The sequence below is a fragment of the Apis dorsata genome, unplaced genomic scaffold (assembly GCF_000469605.1).
Source record: "Apis dorsata unplaced genomic scaffold, Apis dorsata 1.3 scaffold_517, whole genome shotgun sequence".
Lineage (NCBI taxonomy): Eukaryota > Metazoa > Arthropoda > Insecta > Hymenoptera > Apidae > Apis > Apis dorsata.
In genome coordinates, this window is record NW_006263742.1 from 221,889 (window position 1) to 230,959 (window position 9,071).

The 9,071-nt window shown below is 31.5% G+C and overlaps 1 protein-coding gene across 5 annotated transcripts in view; it reads left to right on the top strand.

Annotated features, from left to right (window-relative positions):
- Nucleotides 1-9,071, top strand: part of LOC102677019 (tyrosine-protein kinase Btk29A) — a 164,585-nt gene that overhangs the window by 135,981 nt on the left and 19,533 nt on the right. The window lies entirely within an intron of this gene.

Here is a 9,071-nt window from a genome sequence, read left to right on the forward strand (position 1 = left end):
CAATCTATCATTATGATCGACGCCCTAATACTGCGCCAGAACAGCCAACGACATCTTCGGATATTTCTTCTCGACGGTGTAATTTAACGACCACGTGGATGGAAATGAAGCTTCACCGTCATCGAGGAAATGTCTTTGGCGATGAGAAAGAATAGAACGTATGCTGGAGAGAATAACTAATATTACAGAAAATATATGAAATAAAAATTGGAAATATATTCTTAAAACATTTTCTAATTAATCTGAAAAAAAGATAAAAGAATAGAATGATTTAGCAATTTTTCAATTAATATGAACAAAAAAAATAAAAAATTAAATAAAATAATGAGAAAATTAAATAATGAGAAAATCTATCGTCTCGTTTTAGAATTCGCTTTTTGTACAAAGTTATTATTGTCGCAATACGTACCTTCAGTTTTACATTCTCCATTCTATCTTCGAAAAAGATATTTCACACGATGCATTACACGATATTGCAAATATTGCAAATGTCAGAGAAAAATGCTCGACGAAATTTGACGCGACACTCATTGCAAAAAGAAAGAGGAAAAAAACAAAAAGCGAGGCATTCCAAGTGCAAGACATTTGCGTAATTTTTCGAAATTTCGTTTACGTTTCTTCTTGTAATATGTAGCTTGAATTTCCAAAGATTTAACTTATTAAAAAAATTTTGAAATAAAGGAAATATAATTCGTTGATGTTGATGATGAAAAAACATGGTATAACCTAAATTTTTGCATATTTAAAATATTTTCCAAAATATTTTTACATCGTTGAGACATCTATAACCTTTTTCAATCAACATAATTCAAATCGATTTATTTATTATTTGGAAATGGAAATCTATAATTTATCAACATTATGTTCACTCGATTTCATAATGGTGCTCTGCTTGTTCTCTCATACGTATGTGTATTTACGTGTTTCAATCTCCGTGTGTTTGTCTATTTACCATTTGCGGCTTCTGCGTATACGTATATATTTGTTTGTGTATGTACGCATTTATCAATACATGTGCATGTACACACGGGAAATACGTTTCGTCTATGTATATTTTCTATTAGTCATACGTGAATTTAATCCTTTCGAGATAAATTTTTCTTTCAAAATAATAAATATAATTAAATGAAAACAATAATAAATATATTTCTTGTAGCAGATAGGAAGAATGCTTTAAATTTTACTCGATTGGTACACGATTCTTCTCTTTCGTCTTCATTTCCAGTCGAAATATCTCAATGGGAGAGAATTTAAATGAAATGCACTCGAATAGCGGAACGTGACCGGGTTTCAGGATGTAGCGCACATATTGTACGAAAATAGAGTTCGATACGCAGTCTTGTTTCGCCTTTTTTACCAAGTGAAAAGAACTGAACTTTCTAATAAGCGATTGCTATGTATTAATAACACGGTAACTAGCCTCAAATCGGTACCGGCTGTTACTTTAATCGAGGCCGGGCAAATTTATTTCCTGCTTTACCGATTTAGAACAATTTAAATAAATATTCACAATAGCAAAAAGTTAGTACTAAAGAATTTAATTTTTCTTAATTTTTTTTCAAATTTAAATTGTTATATTGATAGATATTATTCTGGATCTCTAAAAAATTAATAGAACGATTTTTTAAAAAATTTTTTTCAATTTTTAATAATAAATTCGTAGCTATGCTAATTATAATTTTTTTTAAATTATAATTTTTTTTAATTTTTAAATTCGACGAATAGCAGGAATCTTTATTTTTATAATAGATTCTTTCTTATCGCATTGCAATCAACTTTTAAATTAAGCCACCCACTTAAATCACTCTTTTCCCATAGATAATCGCGACACCGTCTTGTCGTTGATTTGCAAATCAAATCAGCCTCTTAAATTAACAGCTTTCCCATTTCGCTCATAGAATATCGCGACAGCTACAAACTTTTTACTAAAGAGGATTATTTAAAAAATTGCAGAAAAACTTTTATCAATTTCTTCTTAAAATGTTTCACATTTAACTTTTTGTATTTTCTACATTTTTTTTTCTTTTTTTTTTTACATTTGCACTTTTCTACATTTTTTGCATTTTTGTACTTTTTGTATATTTAAATTTTCCATAAATCTACAAACATCATAGATTTCCAGAACTTAAACTTAATTTTTACAAGAAAAAAATTTAATCAATAAATCATCAAAATAAAAATTATCGAGTTTTGAGCTTTTTGTCATTTCCAATGTTCGATTCGTAGCACGAAATATTCCAATTCCAAATAAAATTATATTTTTTCACTATTTTATAATAGTTCTGGAAATGGCTCGATTCAACTATAATTACGCCTCTAGATGACATTAATTACGTTCTAATTTCTCACACAGACATGCCTGGAATTTATAAATGAATCGATGGTAAAGAGTTTAATAATCGTTTTTGGTTCCAACTCGACCAAGTTAGGAACACATTTGCACCACGGACAGGTGATGCATTTAGCGAAATTAGCTACACACAGCCCACTATAAATGAGCTGATTTAATACGAACCCATTAATCGTCGGTTGGTTAAGCGATTAGACTATTCCTGAACTCCTCGTTAATCCCTTTCGAAAAATTATACCTAATGCAATATACCAAATTGATCACGATTCTTCATGCAGATAAGCTGAAATAAAACAAACAATTTTTGGAAATATTATTAAACATTATAATAAAAGTTTTTGTTGACAAAGCTTACATACGATGATAAAAAACAGAATATTTTTGAATAAAAAATATTAGTTACAATTACCTCCAATTAGAATTTTCAGTTTCTTTAATCCTCAATGATTGAAAACGTGTTATAAATTAATTTTATTTCCAAAGATTGTTTAACAATAATCTATAGTAGCAATGCCAAGTTTTGAAAAAATTTTATAACCTTTAAAAATTTTCAAGATAGATTCAATATACATATTCACATATCAAATTTTGATATAATTAATTTATTTCAATATTAAGTTTTATCTTTATTTTATTACTATCTTCTTTTTTATTCAATTGGATATTATTTGTTATTAACATTAATCTCGCGAAATAGAAAGAGACTTCTGTCTAAATTAGAATGTAATTAAAGTGTTCTATATGGTTTGAACACATCTAATTCCAGTAACTAAATTCTGTCATTAATTATTATATCATAGCAACGAGGCGACACTTATTCACTTGGGTATTTCAAAGTATTATTTAATTTCCTGCTTCTCAATTTGTTCCACTTGATCATATCTACATTTCCATATGTCGATCAGGAAATCAAACCCGTCTTCTCGATTTTATTGAATCGAAGATTTAATATTTCCAACTATACTTTATCTTATCGTTAATCATTTTGACAATTTTCATCCATAAATCATTAATTTAAAAACATAAGTAAATATCAATCTGAAAGGTCAAAATGAAAGGTATTAAAAATTATAAAATCCAGATATACTATTCTGGATTTAATTATATTCAAACTTATGAAAATCGATGCAATGAACATATATCTTCCTGAATGGACGTCAATTGATTATAACTTTAGATACAGCAATCCATCGAATCGCATGCTCGGTAACACTATCGATCCAATTGAAACTCATATAGCTTTCTCTTTAGCTCACTAACAAATAACTCAATTGTCGTCCAGGTAGAACTCCTCCAAATTGATCAGGCCACGAAATGATTTCCTCGTTAGTCTGGATATTCCATTCTCGTCATCTCAATCTACTTATCTAATCTTAATTCTTAAAGAAAGATCCTCTTGATTAGACTCGAATCGTAACCCACAGATAAACTCTATTTTATTGTTTTATAGATATAGCGATGCAAATTAAATTTTTTATAAACACTTTAAAAATAAAATCGAAATAAAAATCTGTTTCACTCTTAAATATATCGTCACATGTTCTTTGCTATTGAATATTTCATGTCGTGTTTTATATAGATTTAAATTTTATACAGAAGAAAGAATTCAATAATCAATTATTCCAAACTTATATCCATATTAGATCGATAAAACAGTTTTGTTACTTTATCACAGGACAAAGAAAAACATTCAAAAATAAATCATTTTAAATCTGCACTGATTATATTATAAAATAATTTTATTCCAAATAAAGTCTTCGATTAATATTCGATCACAAGAAAGTTTAACAATCGATTGATCCAAACGATTTTTTATATATTATAGGCTATTCTTTTCTCGAGAACGAGATCTCGAAAGAATTAAACAGATCGAAAACATCGACGATGTATCGTGAAAAGAACAGAGTCAGTTAGTTCGGACCGGTCATTCGTTTCCGGTCGGCCATTGTTCCCAGCGTAGCGCAGAGATTTTTATGTTTGGGGCCGGTTTATGACGGGAATAAAACGAACATCGTCCCGTTCTGCGTGCGGGTTCCCGCTTGTTTAACGTAGTTACGCGCACTTCGGAAGCCTTTTAGCACACTCCAGTTACTCTGTTTCCTCGCAATTAAATCTTTTCGTCGGCCGCAATTTCGTGTTTCGCGATTCTTTCTCTCTCGCCATTTCTATTTTTATCTCTCTTTTTTTTCCTTGTCTTCTCTTTCTCTCTCGCTTCTCTCCCTCTCTCTATACTTTTATCTCTCTCTCTCTGTCTTCCTATCTCTTTCTGTCTTCCTCTCTGCTTCTATCTATATCTTTTTCTATGTCTTCTTTCTTTCTCTGAGTTTTTCTATGTCTCTTATTTTCTCAGTGGCCGTTTGTCTCCGAATGCTCGGCCGAACACTGCCTCATTTCGCGAGAATAAAACAACTGTGAAACAGGAACAAGGGTAATTGGTAGAAGCCAGGCCATTAAGATTGCTGTGATGAGTGTTAACAGTTTGTCTGGTGGAGACGTGTTGGCAAACTCGATGATGGTAACAGTGTTTTAGAAGAGAGAGGTTTTGTTAAAGAAGTTTCGTGTTGGATGCACTGCGCTGTCTTTATTATCGGGATTTGGATGCTGTACAATTTTTACATTACATACGGTAAATAAGAAGACATTGTGTTCAGAGTTTTGGACATTCGGAAACTTGATCAACATTTTTATATGTATAACAATGCATTACAAAAATAAGGTATTTAGTATCAATTTTATTATAAAATATGTATTATAAATATTCAAAAATTCTATCATCTATCATGTAGATTAATTAAACAATTTTTGAAAAAAAAGTATCCATAAAAATTCTGATAAAGATTTTGGTATAATAAAATTTCGAAACGCATAAAGAGGTTATCGACGAACGTCAATACGTAGAGATTTTCACAAAGTAATATTGTTTGTTCTTGTAATCTCTATACCTGAAACATAGAAACGATCGAATAGATCACGTTGATTAAAGATCAGACCGAAAGCTTCGTAAATATTAGAATTGCTCTTGACATCGAGTGTCTAATAACATTTATATATTGCACAGTATGGAATTCTCAGTTCACAATGGCCCTAATTTCTAAAAGCGTTTACGTATCCACTTCAAAGCCTCATTGGTGGTAAAGTCACAGTAACGAGACCGAATAAATCTCGTTTGAGGTATTACTGTTTTCGGAATTGTTGCACTGTGTGACCATCAAACTTGTTTGCACGATCGGTCCTGAGAACGAGTTCATCAATCTTCATTAATCATCTTTTCTCTAGATCATTAACTTTTTCGTTGCGATTGTCTTCGTAGTAAAACAAATATGATGCGATTCCGAAGAACATCTTTTATTTAATAGTATTGATTGAATTAGATTAAATTTCGTTATAATTGTCTTTGTCGTAAAAAAAATTCGCGATATCCTGAAAAGAGTCTTTTATTCAGTTGTATTGATAAGTTAGGTTATGTTAGATTTTTATAATATACATTCATCAATCCGAGATTTTCAAATATCTCCAATATTTATACATATCAAATACGAATTAATAATTTTATTTTTTTCATATTTCATGTAATTTTATTTTTTTTTTAAAAAATATATTTAAAAGAATCGATCTTCGTTTGGCTTCAGGTCCGTGGGTACGCCACCACCCAAAGGACTCACGAAAGCGTGTCCAGGAACCTGAAATAAGGTTCCTGGAACACGTCGGTCCCCCTTGCGGTATTTACATAATTATAAATAAAAAAAATCTTTTTATTTTATTTTCGTGATTTATCTTGAAAATTATACCGACTTTTACTTTGGATCATAGATTTTTAATCTCTTTATTAATAAATAAAAAAAACGAGTTATCATGTATCTCGTGCTGTTATCGATTATCACAGCTTGATTTTAATTTCGAACAATTTTCGGCCGTTTTTAGACTTTTCGAAATTCCGATATTGGATTATTCATTATAGAAGAACGTAGAGGAAATTAATTAGCGAAAAGTGCGTGAACATAAAGTACTGCGAATAACAATTTATGACACTCGTGTCTTTAATTACGAGATATTAAAGGATCGAGTATCGGAAACGAATCAATTAATCGATTGACAATTCTTCCTGCTATTCTCTCACAGCATCATTGATAACGATGATTAATTAATCACGTCTAATTACCGCTGCCGATATTAATGTCCGCAACGCTCTTTTGACCCATCTAACTCGAAGATGATTAAATACTTTTTAAAAATCAACGGTATTATTAAAATTAATTAACTCCACTATTATCACAAGTCTGAACAAATTTTTAGAACTCGAAAATCTTTAAAAAAAAAATATTCTGCAATAAAATTCGAAAATTTTCGAATGTTCGATATCATTGCAAAACTTAAATTTATATCGAATTGAGGAAATTTCATAATTCGAAATTTTTTTCCACTGCTAGAATTTACTTCCACTTCTATTTTTCGAACTGCAGCTCATTAAATATTGAACTGGATCCACCTCTTGACCCAGTGTACTATAATCAAAGATTAAATTTATATCACAGTCGAAAAATATTGAATAAATCTTAAAAAAAAAAAAAAAAAAATCTTGACTCAGAACGATCCGTTCATTCCTTTCTTCGATTTTTCCAACTCGCTCGATAATTTCACTCGGCCGATAATCCTAAATTCTCGAGTTCGATTCTCGAATCGATCCAACCAATTAACCCAAATAATCGAAGAGCGCGGCAATAACGGTAATCCTCGACTCGCGATAAGAAAAAAATTGAATCAAAGCCGAGGAAACCGCGGCATCGCGGCATGGAATTTATATTTGAGTGGAAATAGGAGAGAACAAGATTGTTGGGAGAGTGGAAGGCGGGAGGAAAACCCGGTTTCAAGAGTAGTAATACTACGGATTCTTGGGGCGTCGAGTGGAGACTAAAGGAGAAAACAGGTTTCTCGAGACCCAATTATGGAGCAGCTCCGAGCGATCCTTCGTTGCAAGTTCAATGCTCGCTTCTAAACTTTCGGGTGGAAAAAGCGTGACAGGAGCTGGAACGAGATTGATTAACTGTTTCTCTCGTTAACATCATCCTCCTAACCTCTGTTTATCTCGCCCATTAATTTATATAAATTTAATTTTCCTTTCCACACGTTGGATAATTAGTTTACAACGTTACCGATGATTTTCAGACAACGAATTGCACGAGACACGAGACGGATTATCATTTGACGAATTTATGGAATTGTGAACACATTCTTTTTTCTTTTTAAATTATAAAATTATGCACGAGAGAGAGAGAGAGAGAGACGAATATCATAATTATTCAATAATTTAATTATAATAATAATTATTAAATAATCATAATTATTCAATAATTTCTGAAAAATTCTCACTCTTCGGGTGATCACGTCCAATTTATGGAAATTGAATAAAATAATAAAATAATATCGATATTTTATAAAACAGCTATATTGTTTTATCATTATAATCTGACGCCAAGATTAAAACAAATTCACGAGAATTACGTGATTAAAACAAATTCATGTATGTGAATTCCAGAAAAATCGAAAGAAGAAATATACATATATATTCGTAAAATTTTTCATCAACATCGGGAAATATCAAGATAAAAAAAGAGAACGAACGAAACAGGTGAGCAGAGTCGGTGCAGGAAAAGAAAGGCGGGAAATTTTAATCTCTCTTAACGGGGAGTCGCGCATGAGAGTTCGCAGAAACCGAAAAGAAAAGAAGGGGGCGGGGAAGGAAGGAGGGGAAGGAGTGGAGAAAGAAAGAAGAGAGAGAGAAAGAGAATGGAAGAAAAGAAGAAAATGTGGAGTGTAGATGGCGACAAGTTCGCGCGAGTGAAAGGTGATTTCGTTGTTTTATTCGCGCGGCTTAATATTCGAAGAAGTTGGAACCAATCCAGATTAAAGGCGACTGCTGGAATTATTATTATTAAACGTCGCGCTGCAATTTCCTCCATGGTTCCACCTGGTACTTTTACGATTTCCTCCGACAATCGGAAGACAGAAGATCTTTTTAACATCCGCTCCGACATTGCGTTAATTAGTGTTAATTCCATTCGATAAGTTCTATTATTTAAGAGGAGAGAGAAATGAATTCGATCGATATTTCCTTCTCTCTCTCTCTCTTTCTTTCTCGTCGAAATTAATTTTTAATTATCCGTCCCTCCGATGAAGCGCGCTTTTCACATCTGGAAACAACGTACCTTGAGAATATCGCAGAAAATATCGAACATCTTTAATATTCGATATTAAATTACATGGTAAATTTCTGCTTTTCTTCATTGAGCATTTTAACAAAAATGTTTCGAATTATCTTTCTAGATATAGCCACATTTATGATTGAATAAATACGAGAAAGAGAGAGATATCTCGTTCGTTATTGTAGAACGATAGAGTTAATTCGAATAATGGGTGAGTTTTACTAATAATATTATTATTCGAAGAGAAAGAGAAAGATATTCTCTCTCTCTTTTTTTTTTTCCTCTTCTTTATCTTCTTTTCATCATCGAATTTGCACTCGAATCTCTATGGATTTACAAAAGTGAATGGAACGAAGTTTTCGCTCTCCGACAATTTAATATTCACCGAATCTGGAACTAATCCAGGAGAACAGGTTCCACAGCGTGGCATTTTTGCAAAACGTGACACTGCAATTTCCTTCGTGGGCACGATGCCGAATTTCTTTTCTTTTTTTTCTTTTTTTTTTTTTTTTTTTTTTTTT